The sequence below is a fragment of the Entelurus aequoreus genome, linkage group LG04 (genome assembly GCF_033978785.1).
Source record: "Entelurus aequoreus isolate RoL-2023_Sb linkage group LG04, RoL_Eaeq_v1.1, whole genome shotgun sequence".
In the NCBI taxonomy this organism is placed as follows: domain Eukaryota; kingdom Metazoa; phylum Chordata; class Actinopteri; order Syngnathiformes; family Syngnathidae; genus Entelurus; species Entelurus aequoreus.
Genome location: NC_084734.1, coordinates 67,064,557 through 67,074,826, shown reverse-complemented (window position 1 = coordinate 67,074,826; position 10,270 = coordinate 67,064,557).

Below are 10,270 nucleotides of genomic sequence, written 5' to 3'. Positions count from 1 at the left end.
TGGACTCAGAAGACGCAACTGGGCTCTGGGTACGTGCAGGCTTCCTGCGGAAGACGTCGGTGGCGAGGGAGAGGCCTGGCTAGCAGCTAGCAGCAGCTAGCAGAAGCAAGACCACCTCGCGACGACGGGACCGGTAGGTGACGGCGGCGGCGAGTGACGGCAGCGGGGCGGCGAGGTAGAGGCCCGGCTAGCAGCCAGCAGCAGTGGGACCACCACCCCACCACCTCACGGCGGCGAGATCGACAGCTTTCTTGCGGCGGCGTGTGATAGCAGCAGAGCGGCGAGGGAGAGGCCCGGCTAGCAGAAGCGGGACCACCTCGCGACGACGGGACCGGCAGGTGACGGCGGCGGCGAGTGACGGCAGCGGGGCGGCGAGGTAGAGGCCCGGCTAGCAGCCAGCAGCAGTGGGACCACCACCTCACGGCGGCGAGAGCGACAGCTTTCGCGCGGCGGCGTGTGACAGCAGCAGAGCGGCAAGGGAAAGGCCCGGCTAGCGGCTAGCAGCAGCTAGCAGAAGCGGGACCACCTCGCGACGACGGGACCGGGGACAGCCTTGGCTGAAGGCGGTAAACACCCGCGACAGCCAAAATCAACATGGGGCCAAAGAAGGTGCTCTCTCCTGATGAAGGTGAGGAGATAAGGCGATCACTTGAATTTTTAACAGCAGATGTATCAGCCATTAAGCAGTACCAACAGACAATTATGCAGCTGGTGGAGGAGGTAAAAATTCTATGAGTCGAGAATGATGCAAAAACTTTACAAATAGAACAGTTAACAGACCGAGTGGATGAACTGGAACAATACACAAGAATAAATGACGTTATTTTGACCGGGCTTAATATTAAGCCCCGTTCATATGCTCGGGCGGTGACCGCCAATGGTGGAGAAGAGCCCGGGAATTTGGACATCTCCACAGAGAGGCACGTGGCAACATTCATGGAGTCAAAAGGCATATTCATGGACATGGCAAATGTGGAAGCTTGCCACCCACTCCATAAGAAGAAAGATAATTCGGCACCAGTAATAATAATGAGATTTGTCAATAGGAAACATAAAACCGCATTACTAAAACAAGGGAGGAAGCTGAAAGGAACAGACGTGTACATAAATGAACATTTAACAAAGAAAAACGCAGACATAGCCAGAAAAGCACGTAGGTTAAGAAAACAAGGAAAAATACAACAAACATGGACAGCAAACTGTAAAATATTTATTAAACTAAATGGAACACCAGAGGAAGCAAGAGTAATAGTCATAAGGAAAATAGCAGAGCTGGATAAATATCAATAACGATAAAAAAATTAAACACAACCATGACACAAACAAACAATAATCAATCAAACAGAGAATTTATAACCTTTTCCAGCACCGACTATAACAGGACGAAATTGGACAGTGCTATAGATCCAGACATACATTTTTTTTTCTCACATGGACAATAATTGTTTATATTATACAGAAGTACAGTACAACACCAACATTAATTCCAATAACAAACTGTCAATTATTCATATTAACTGCAGAAGCTTGTATGCCAATTTTAACAATATGAAATTATTTTTGGAACACTTTAAAGAACCTTTCAAAATGATCGCTGTATCAGAGACATGGATGGATCCAAAAAAAGGAATGGACTTTGGACTAGAAGGATATGAACTCAATTATATTAATAGAGTAAATAAGAATGGAGGCGGAGTTGCTGTATATGTGATGAAGGACTTCCATTACAAGGTGGTAAAAGACATGTCACTGGCTATTGACAATGTTTTAGAGTGTATAACCATTGAGATATGTCATGAAAGAAATAGAAATGTATTGATCAGTTGTATATAAATGGCACCCAACTCAAGTATTGAAGGATTTGAAGACTGGATTAAGGGAACTTTCAATGGAATCAGTCAAAAAGTACTCTTTTTATGTGGAGACTTCAACATTGACCTCTTGAACCCCAACAAGCAAAAGTCCATTAATGATTTCACAGATACAATGTATAGTATGAATTTGTATCCTCAAATCACAAGGCCAACCAGAATTGCAAGTCACAGTGCTACACTTATTGACAATATATTCACTAATGTCTTTGATAATAATATAACAAGTGGACTGTTAACAACCGACATCAGCGACCATCTGCCAGTCTTTACTATTTATGATGGGAACTACAGGAAGAAGAACATTGACAAAAAGACATTTCAAAGACTATGTACAGAGGAAGGAATGATTTTCTTCAAGAAGGATCTGAGGAAACAAATTTGGGACAATGTATATAATGAAGATGATGTAGATGATGCATATGGGAATTTTGTCAACACCTTTCTAACACTCTATGATAAACATTGCCCATGGAAAGAACGTAGTAAGAAGCAAAAGAAAAACAACCAACCGTGGATGACAAAAGGACTGAAAAATGCTTGTCACAAAAAAAACACATTGTATCGAATATTTATAACACAAAGATCTATAGAGGCAGAAAATAAGTATAAGAAATATAAAAACAAGCTAATTGGTATACTACGAACATGTAAGAAGGAATACTACAGTCAATTATTAAACAAGAACAAAAACAACATGAGAGCAACATGGGGCATCCTAAATAGCATCATTAAAAATGGTGCTAAGAAAGATTACCCCCAGTACTTTCTAGATGGACATACAAAAAATGACAATATGAACCAAATAGCTGAACGTTTCAATGATTATTTTGTTAATATCGGAACAAATCTGGATCAAAGAATTCCAAATGCAGATGATGGGTCAGTTGAGGACTTGAGTGAGCTCATAGACAGAAATCCCAATTCCATGTTTCTTAAAAGTGTAACAAATGAAGAAATAATCAAAATTGTAAAAAATTGTAAATACAAGACTTCAACTGACTGTCATGGAATAGATATGGTAACGATAAAAAAGGTTATAGAAGACATTTCAGAACCTCTGACATATATCACAAATGTATCATTTTTAACCGGAAAATTCCCAGACAAAATGAAAATTGCAAAAGTCGTACCAATCTATAAGAATGAAGACGTACACAGGTTTACTAACTACAGACCAGTTTCATTACTTCCACAATTCTCCAAAATCATGGAAAAATTATTCAATAGTCGATTAGATTTATTTATTAACAAAAGTGGGACGCTCGTGGAGAACCAATATGGATTTCGAGCAAATATCTCAACATCAATACCATTAATTAAAATAACAGAGGAAATTACCAATGCAATAGATGGTAAAGAATGTGCGGCATCAGTATTCATGGACTTAACAAAAGCATTTGATACAATTAATCATGATATTTTAATACAAAAATTAGAACGATATGGCATCAGAGGTTTGGTATTGAACTGGGTAAGAAGCTATTTAACCAACAGGAAGCAATATGTGAAGATGGGTGAAAATATGTCAACACGGCTAGATATATCCTGTGGTGTGCCGCAGGGATCAATACTGGGACCAAAATTGTTTAATCTTTATATAAACGACATTTGTAAAGTTACAAAGGACTTAAAGTTAGTTTTATTTGCAGATGATACAACTGCTTTCTGTTCAGGAGAGAACACACAGAAGATAATACAAATAATAACAGAAGAAATGAACAAATTAAAAAGATGGTTTGACAAAAACAGACTATCTTTGAATCTCAGTAAAACTAAAATAATGCTATTTGGTAATAGTAGGAAAGAGCATCATACGCAAATACAAATAGACGGAGTAGACATCGAAAGGGTAAAAGAAACCAGATTTTTGGGAGTATTAATAGATGATAAAATGAACTGGAAATCTCATATACAAAACATACAACATAAGGTAGCAAAAAACATTTCAATAATGAATAAAACAAAACACGTCTTGGGCCAAAAATCACTTCATATTCTCCACTGCTCACTAGTGTTACCATATCTGACTTATTGTGCAGAAATATGGGGAAATAACTACAAATGTGCGCTACATTCGTTAACCATGTTACAAAAAAGATCAGTTAGAATAATACATAATGTTGGATATAGAGAACATACAAACCCTTTGTTTATTAAGTCAAAAATATTAAAGTTTGGTGATTTGGTAAAATTGCAAACAGCTAAAATGATGTACAAAGCAATCTATAACCTGCTACCAAAGAATGTACAACATTTCTTCTCAACTAAAGAGGAGAAATATAACCTTAGAGGAAAAAATAATTTAAAACATTTATATGCACGTACAACACTTAAAACTTTTAGCATAACAGTATGTGGAATTAAATTATGGAATGGATTAAGTAAAGAAGTTAAAAATTGTACTGACATGATCCAGTTTAAGAGGTTGTTTAAATTAATAGTGCTTACAAAGTACAAAGAAGAAGAATTATGAGAAAAACTTCCAACCTTATTGAAAATATTCTTCATCTCAGTATGTTAATAATGACTGAATTAATTAATTACATATTACAAACTGTTGTATATACTAATTCATAGATGTTATTTTATTATATAAAAAGGTCAGTAAATGATTTTATATAATTGTAAATGCTTTGAAGTGGGAAAGGGGTAGGATTAAATAAGCTTTGCTTCTTCCTACTCCTTTTCGGGCATGATGTAAATGAAATGATATGAAATTGTGTGATGTATTATGATGTAAATGTGTTCATGTTCGAAATAAACTAAAAGAAAGAAAGAAAGAAAGAAAGAAAGAAAGAAAGAAAGAAAGAAAGAAAGAAAGAAAGAAAGAAAGAAAGAAAGAAAGAAAGAAAGAATACTGAGAAGAGACGGTGCGGTGATCAGCAGCCAGTTGAGGCACGTCACTGATTTGTGCCTCCACATGGATTGTGCGCAATGACTCGGCTAACTGCTGGCCTGCTGTGCAGTGAGACCGTATTGCTATATGAATTATATTATACATTCCCATAGTTTAGTTAGCTGAGGTATATAATGTACAGTGTATTTTGTCAACAACTGTATGTGTGTAACATATTTCTTGTGCTGAGCGATCATAAAACTGGAGGCTCGTATCATAACCCCGCCTCCTGGTGCCAAGCACCTCCGCCGCAGAATACACCGCCCGACGGGAGCGCCGCGGCCACACCAACCAAAGCCCCCACCCAAACCCTCCACGTGCAAGACCGAATCCACCCAAAAAAAGTCACTTAACAAGAAGCCAAAAAGTGCAAAAACAACAATGCTCGCGCGGCGCGTCAGAGGAGCCGTGAACAGGGACACAACATTAGGTACACCTGCAGAATGCAGCGCGGATTTCATATTTCATTCATTCACAACTCTTCCAACAGGAACACCACTGTTCCCGCACTTATAAGTAAAGGTAAGACCATAATAACGTTTTTTTTATTAAATGTGCTTTTTTGTGTGCTACAATTTGTAAGTGTAATGTTAAAGTTAAGTATACCAATGATCAGGGGCGCCGCTAGGGATTTTGGGCCCCATGAAAAGAAACTTTACAGGACACCCATTATTTTTTCTGTATTATAATTTCATCATCATTAGGGGCCTCTCTGGGCCCCCCTCCATCATGGGCCCCTAGAATCCGTCTCCTTTACCCCCCCTTTTCGGCGCCCCTGCCAATGATTGTCACACACACACTAGGTGTGGTGAAATTTGTCCTCTGCATTTGACCCATCCCCTTGCTCACCCCCTGGGAGGTGAGGGGAGCAGTGGGCAGCAGCGGTGCCGTGCCTGGGAATCATTTTTGGTGATTTAACCCCCAATTCCAACCCTTGATGCTGAGTGCCAAGCAGGGAAGAATGCTGGCATGAGCTTTTAAACATAACCCGTTAACTGCTGCCAATCACATGGTGAATAAGATACTCTTTAGGGTTCATATGTTTGTAAATCTGACTGTGATGAAGTCAGTGCCTCACCTGACATGAACCTCACCACACGCCACTGATATATATATATATATATATATATATATATATATATATATATATATATATATATATATATATATATATATATATATATATATATATATATATATATATATATATATATATATATATATATATATATATATATATAGATATATATATACATATATATATATATATATATATATATATATATATATATATATATATATATATATATATATATATATATATATATATATATATATATATATATATATATATATATATATATATATATATATATATATATATATATATATATATATATATTTATATTTCTCCTCCATTGTATTGTGGCCAAAAAGCTAAATTTGTTTTTCATCTGACCACAGAACTTTCCTCCAGAAGGTCTTATCTTTGTCCATGTGATGTCGGATAAAACAAAAATTGAGTTGTTTGGCTACAATAACCAGCAATATGTTTGGAGGAGAAAAGGTGAGGCCTTTAATCCCAGGAACACCATTCCTACCGTCAAGCATGGTGGTGGTAGTATTATGCTCTCGGCCTGTTTTGCTGCCAATGGAACTGGTGTTTTAAATGGGACGATGAAAAAGGAGGTTTACCTCCAAATTTTTCAGGACAACCTAAAATCATCACCCCAGAGGTTGGGTCTTGGGCGCAGTTGGGTGTCCAACAGGACAATGACCCCAAACACATGTCAAAAGTGGTAAAGGAATGGCTAAATCAGGCTAAAATTAAGGTTTTAGGATGGCCTGACTTAAATGTGTGGACAATGCTGAAGAAACAAGTCCATGTCAGAAAACCAACACATTTAGCTGAACTGCACCAACTTATAAAGTGCAATTTTAAATTTCCCGCTAAACTTCCAGTTGAAAACGTCTATGTATGATGACGTATGCGCGTGACGTCACGACGGCAATGGAAGTATTCGTACCCAATGTGTCACCATACAAACTGCTCTGTTTTCATCACAAAATTCCACAGTATTCTGGACATCTGTGTTGGTGAATCTTTTGCAATTTGTTTAATGGACAATGAAGACTGCAAATAAGAAAGTTGTAGGTGCGATCGGTGTATTAGCAGCGGATTACAGCAACACAATCAGGAGGTTGTGTTGTGTTTGAGCTGGATAGCAGACGCACTACCGTGAGTACAGCTTTGCCTTCCAAACATTTGATCGCTTGCCCGTACGTGCGTGTCGCTATGTGCATGTCACGTACGTAACTTTGGGGAAATATATGTTTCTTGCTGACTCTGATGGCGGCCGGGGTGTTGTCGAAAGCTACAACGCCCGCCGCCGCCGCTCCGTAGTTAGCTTCAATTGTTAAGCTTCGCCAAGCTGGAAATGATTAACCGTGTATTTACATGTTCATGGTTTAATAGTATTGTTGATCTTCTGTCCATCCTTCCAGTCAAGGTTTTTTTAAATTTTGTTTCTATCTGCATTTGAGCCTGATGCTATCACATTAGCTCCGTAGCTAAGTTAGCTTCAATTGTTAAGCTTCGCCAAGCTGGAAATTATTAACCGTGTATTTACATGTCCATGGTTTAATAGTATTGTTGATCTTCTGTCTATCCTTCCAGTCAGGGTTTTTTTAAATTTTGTTTCTATCTGCATTTGAGCCCAATGCTATCACGTTAGCTCCGTAGCTAAAGTGCGTCAACGATGTATTGTCGTGGAGATAAAAGTCACTGTGAATGTCCATTTCGCGTTCTCGACTCTCATTTTCAAGAGGATATAGTATCTGAGGTGGTTTAAAATACAAATCCGTGATCCACAATAGAAAAAGGAGAGAGTGTGGAATCCAATGAACCCTTGTACCTAAGTTACGGTCAGAGCGAAAAAAGATACACCCTGCACTGCCTCTCTAGTCCTTCACTCTAACGTTCCTCATCCACGAATCTTTCATCCTCGCTCAAATTAATGGGGTAATCGTCGCTTTCTCGGTCCGAATCTCTCTCGCTCCATTGTAAACAACGGGGAATTGTGAGGAATCCTTCCTCCTGTGACGTCCCGCTACTTCCGGTATAGGCAAGGCTTTTTTTTTTATCAGCGACCAAAAGTTGCGAACTTTATCTTCGTTGTTCTATACTAAATCCTTTCAGCAAAAATATGGCAATATCGTGAAATGATCAAGTATGACACATAGAATGGATCTGCTATCCCCGTTTAAATAAAAAAAATTAATTTCAGTAGGCCTTTAACATAAAAATCCCAACATACTGTAAGAACAAGCCTGACTCAGTAACAGGCATCATAACATGCGGTGCACGACCACAGCACATTATCCAATTTCACTTAATTTGTCTGAAGATGATTATTTATTTACTGAAAATATATATCTATGCTGCCCTGGTTCAATCAAGAACTGTTCTAGTTCATATGAAGAATGGTGTAAATTGGTAGGGAACTTAAACCATTTTGATTTAAAATAGGAAAGAAAATAAGCTTATAAGATAACTAAAATAAACGCATTTATACAAATTCATAGGATTTTGAGCGTAATGGAGGAAAATACAGTTGGTGTATCTGGAAAAGGTCTTAATTACAGGTGTACCCGAGGAGACTCCTAGAATCCTGGAGCAATTTTGGAGGAGTAATAGCACTTAACTTTTATGAGGTACGATTTCTCAGCATGCAGGTAATTGTTTGCAAGCTGGTTAATGGATCCAAAAAAACCTCCTTCATGTTACTTTAAGTCCTGTTTCTTAAAATGAGTCACCTTGTTCTTAGGGGACCTTGTCAACAATGAATTAAGATTAACTGAGACAAGGCCTATACACATTTTACATAGTTCAATATGAGTATTATTACAATTAGAGTTGGAAAAAACAAATACATTTGAAATTATGTGGGAAAGTTACACCAAGCAGGTGGTACTTATTCGGCAATATTTTTGATTAACTCATCCTTTTACATCGAAGGTTTTCAAAGTGTGGTCTATGGGCCATTTGCGGCCCGCGGCATATTGTAGAAATACAATTAACACAAAAATGGTACAAATACAGCAAAAAGACACAATGTAAAGAGAAAAAACATGGAATATTGACCCTAGCGTATGTGCATGCGTGTGTGTGTACGTGCATTGTGTGCACATGTGTGTGTGTGTGTGTGTGTGTGTGTGTGTGTGTGTGTGTGTGTGTGTGTGTGTGTGTGTGTGTGTGTGTGTGTGTGTGTGTGTGTCTGAAAAAGAATGTATTTGTCCATTTTGTGTTGAACTGTTTAACCCTCTGGGGATATTTGTTTGTATTTACCATAAAAGCCAAACAGGACATACAAGTGATTTTTTTTTTATTTTTTTTACAAATGTTTTCATTAAACTTCAGTCCTGTTTTTAATTGACCCTTTTAATGGTATTTTGATCAGAAAATGTCACATCTTTAAATTTGTAAAAATTGGCAAACATGACATATTTTGATCACAAAGTCTTCAAGGGGATTGAAATACCTTTTGAAAAATATTACACATTTGGTATTTGTTTTTAAGGTTAAAGTTGATATATGATTATATGAATCCAAATTGTTTCATGCACTTTGGAAAATAAAGGATTTTTATGTCCTGCTTGGCCATAGAGTATTGTTGAATAACTGCAGGTGTGCCGTACAACTGTGAAATAATTGGACACTGAAATGTTAACATTTTAAAGCCTCTTAGAAAAAAAACATGTATAATTGAGTAACATAACAAACATTACAACATGCGGGGGTGCTGGAGCCTATCCATGAGGGTTAAAAAGGCATACATTTGTGAACAGATATTTGCATAAATCAAACAAATTATCTAGTCCGGTGTTGGGTGCACATTTTAATTAGGGGCACTCATTAAAGACTGAAATAAAACTTTCATTTGTGACTAATAGGGACCGTGTGGCGAACTTGGTAGAGTGGCTATGCCAGCAATCGGAGGGTTGCTGGTTACTGGGGTTCAATCCCCACCTTCTACCATCCTAGTCACGTCCGTTGTATCCTTGGGCAAGACACTTCACCCTTGCTCCTGATGGCTGCTTGTTAGCGCTTTGCATGGCAGCTCCCGCCATCAGTGTGTGAATGTGTGTGTGAATGGGTGAATGTGGAAATACTGTCAAAGCACTTTGAGTACCTTGAAGGTAGAAAAGCGCTATACAAGTATGACCCATTTATCATTTATTTATTCATAATAATCATGATAAATTATGAGTTAAGTATATGTACAATGCAATTAATCACGATTAATTATTTTAACCGTTTGACAGCCCTAAATTTAGAAATCGGTGCTGCTGAATAATACTTATTTTAAATCAGAATTTAATTTGGAATAATCGGATTAATCACAGATGACTTTTTTACATAATCCAGACCAATTTTTAAAAAGGCCCCAATAATTGTACACAAATGTAAATTAACATCAGAATTTCATTCAGGCACACT